Raw genomic sequence first — 4,401 nt, forward strand, 5'->3', positions numbered from 1 at the left:
TTAATCTTTAAAATTTTCAATTTGAATTAAATTTATCCAATTTCAAAAGGCCGGTTAAATTGTTAACGGAATAAATATAAGCTTGGATTAATTATCTAAAAGCCCTACTAGTAAGGTTGGTGTTCCGTTACCTTTATGTATATATGACCATTTTGTTGGTGAGAGTGGGGTGCAAACCACTGTTGGTGATTCACAATGAGATGTTCAAAACTAAACCAAACTGAAATTTGAATTCACTCAAAATAATTCTAAGAAAAACATACAAACAGAGCAATCTTCCTTTCTTTCTCCCACACACTTATCACTCTATTATATTAGCTATTTATAGATAAACTAGCAGTGTGAATGTATTTAATGCAAATACACCTTAGTAGTGTGAAAGCATTTAATGCATATACGGCTAGCATTAAATGCATGTTCAACTAAGCCTACAAATTTTCATGAAGCAATCTTTGAACACAGATTGTCTAGGGAGGCTGTCTAGGGTGACTGTCATGAAGATGGCTATCAAGCTTATTTTCCAACATCCCCCCTTAAGCTTGATTCTCCATTCTGCTTCATCCCGAGCATTATCTTCATTCTGTTGAACAGATCATTTTTCAATGGCTTCGTGAAAATATCTACAAGCTGATCTTGAGATTTGCAAGGAAATAATTCCACTTCTTTATTTTTTACATGCTCTCGAACGAAATGATAGCGGATGTCAATATGCTTACTTCTTTCTCGATAAACTGGGTTCTTTGACAATGCAATTGCTGAGCGATTATCAACACAGATCTCAATGGGTTTTTCTTGTGGAAACCCCAAATGCTTTAGCATGTTCTGTAACCATATTGCATGGCACACAGTAGAGTTGGCTGCAACATACTCAGCTTCGCAAGTCGACAATGTCACAATGGCTTGCTTCTTGGACAACTGTGTGAAGGCTGTATCTCCCCATAAAGAAAGTAAATCCCATAATACTTTTCCGTTCATCCAAGTCACATCCCCAGTCACTATCTGAGTAGCTAACAAGACTGAAATTATCAGTTGGTTTATAGAATAAACCATCATCGACTATACCTTTGATGTAGCGAAGAATCCTCTTTGCTGCATAAAGGTGTGATTGATCCAGTGTTTCCATATATCTGCTAATGAGTCCTACTCCATAGAGTATGTCTGGCCTGGTGCAAGTAAGATAGCGAAAACTTCCAACTAGGCTCTTGAAATAAGTTGGATCTACATCACCTGCCTTTGTACCTTTTTTGAGCTCCACTCCACTGTCTACAGGAGTGTTCACTGGATTGCAATTTTCCATTCCATATTTCTTGAGAATTTTCTTGGCATAGCCACTGTGGGAAATAAAAATTCCATCTTTTCTTTGTGCCACTTCAATGCCGAGAAAATAAGCCATCAATCCAATATCTGTCATTTCAAATTCTTGGACCATGTTTCTTTTAAAGTTTTTGAACATGGCTGGATTGTTTTCGGTGAAAATTAGATCATCAACTTAAAGACAAGCAAGCAACATGCTTCCATCAGCTTCCTTTTTCAAATATAATGTGTGCTTATATGGACATTTTTCAAAACCATTGTCATGAAAATACTGATCAATTCCAGTATTCCATGCACGCGGAGCTTGCTTCAATCCATAAAGTGCTTTCTTTAATTTGTACACTTTGTCTTCATGCCCATTCTAAACATACCTCGAAGGTTGTTCAATATAGATTTCTTCTTCAAGGAAACCATTAAGAAATGCAGATTTCACATCAAGTTAATAAATCTGCCACTTGTGCTCGGCAGCCAAAGAAATTATTAGCCTGATAGTCTCCAATCGGACAACTGGAGCAAACACCTCTCCATAATCAATTCCAACTCTGTGCTTGTAACCTTTTGCTACTAACCTTGCCTTATAGCTTTGCACTTCGCCTTGTGCATTCCTCTTTATCTTGTATATCCATTTCACTCCAACGGGTTTGTGCCCCTCCGGTAGACTGGTAAGCTTCCACGTGTCATTTTTCTCAATGGCATGAATTTCTTCATCCATTGCTTTCTTCCATTTATCTTCTTGGATGGCTTCTGAGAAAGTAAGTCGATCACTATCTGTGAGTAGGCAGAACAAATTCAGATCTGCTCCTTCTGTAGCGCATATATCTCCTGTAAATTTCTCATTGGTCTTGGTTATTTCAAAAAACTATCATCTGATGATGCTGATGATGATGATAATGCAGCACTTCTGTGAGAAACTGGCGATCTAGGTGCCGGTATTCTATGTGGAGGAGTTTGTGGCTCATTTGTAATTTCAACTGGAGCTTTTGATGTTTCATCTTTTGTAATTTGATGTTTCATTTGTGGCTCATTTGTAATTTCAGCTTTTGTAATTTGTTAAAATATGTTAGATTTAACAATGAACTAGTCAATTGATATTATTTACGTACTCTAGCCTAAAACATATGTGCCATTTATACTTATTGGAACAATATTATCTTTTGTCTAATATTCTAATGGGGACAAACAGTACGTAAATAGGACAACTAGGTTGGGAGTTAGAGTAAAAAATGACTTAAAGTAAGTTGAAAAGGGGAGGACGAAAATACATAACAGCCCCCCAACCACTATTGGGATGTAACGGGCAGCTTCCTCATACCAAAAATGACTTGTTGGAACTGATGGTATGTAAATTGGATACTTAAATTGGGAGTTAGAATCGAAAACACCTTAAAGTCATTCGAAAAACGTGGTTCGGGGGATGAAAATGTGAAACAGCCTCCCAACCAATGTTGTGTTGTAACCAGAAGCTTCCCCATGCCAAATATGATATGTATGGACAGATGGTATGTAAACAGGACACGTAGGTTGGGAGTTAGAGTCGAAAATGCCTTAAACTTAGTCGAAAAAAGGCGTTTGGGGTGGCGAAAATGCAAAACAACCCCCCAACCAATGTTGTGATGTAATCGAAAGCTTCCCCATGCCAAATATGGCCTCTAGGGATAGACGGAACGTATATAGGACACGTACGCTGGGAGTTAGAATCGAAAATGCCTTAAACTTTGTCACAAAAGGAGTCCGGGGGCGAAAATGCAAAACAGCCCCCCAACCAATGTTGTGATGTAACCGGCAGCTTTCCCGTACCAAATATGACCCATAGGGACAAATGGTACGTAAATAGGACACATAGGCTAGGAGTTAGAGTCGAAAATGCCTTTTACTTACTCGAAAAAAGGCGTTCGAAGGGGAAAAATGCAAAACAGCCCCCCAACCAATGTTGTGATGTAACGGCAGCTTTCCCTTTGTTAGGTTTTTATTCTTGGCAATCCCGTTTGACAAAACTCTTTTCAGTTGTACTTTTATTCGCTCTTTTATTTCAGTGTGGTTATGAGTACTTAGACGCGAATCCAATCCGAATTGTGCCTTGCAGAAAAGTTTCATAAGATAATTCTTTCATGTGTTGCCACTTCGCTTACTATGACGGGGATCAAGCAAAATGCAAAAATTCATTCGAAGTTGTTTGGTCGCTCGAGCGAAGGAGTCTTGGCTCGAGCAAAGAAATTCTCGCTCGAGCGAAAGCTGCGTCTGTAAAAAACCTGAAAAAGATGATTGTACGCTCGAGCGCAGGTAGCCTGGCTCGAGCGAAGCCACTAAAGGAAAATACGCGTATTTGGTTCCTCGCTCGAACGAGAGAGTCTTTGCTCGAGCGAGCTTCGCAGTCCCTGTTTTCTATAAGTATTTGTTTTGGTCCGAATCTAGGATTACATTTTTGAGATCTTCTTCTTGGATATTAGAGTTTATATCTGGGGTTGGTTTGCTAGTTTTCTTTGATGTTTAATTGAGTATTCAACTCATGGTTTAAAAAGTATACATCAAATGATTGTTTGTTTATTCTATACAAAAGAGAGAGTTATTCTTCGGTGGATTCTGAAGAATTCGAGCCTGAAGCTTTGGTGGATTCTAGAGTGGCTCAACGTCGTGACTCGACATCGGCGTTATGGATTCAACGTTGGGCAAGACAATTCCGAGGTGAAGACGGGGTTGGAAGAGGCACATAGAGGTTGGTTCAATTCGGGCGTAGATTCACTAGATAATTGAGAGTATACTTGTGTAATTCCTTTATGTCTTTTTAGTAGATTGTTTTGTGACTTTTGCCCGTGGTTTTTTTATCACAATTGGAGGCGCTCCAATTGTGGTTTTTCCACGTTAAAATCATTGTGTCGATTTGACTTGATTGTTTGATTGGGATTGTTATTTTCTGCTTAAAATTGATACATAATCACAAATCAACATCTAGGTGGTTTCTAGATTTTTCACCCTTGCTAAATATGATTTGTAGGAACAAACAGTATGTAAATAGGACACGTAGGTTGGGAGTTAGAGTCGAAAATGCTTTAAACTTAGTCGAAAAAAGGCATTCAGGGGGGAAAATGT

This window comes from Camellia sinensis, chromosome 13 (assembly GCF_055761805.1).
Source record: "Camellia sinensis isolate YWXY chromosome 13, ASM5576180v1, whole genome shotgun sequence".
NCBI classification, from domain to species: Eukaryota; Viridiplantae; Streptophyta; class Magnoliopsida; order Ericales; family Theaceae; genus Camellia; species Camellia sinensis.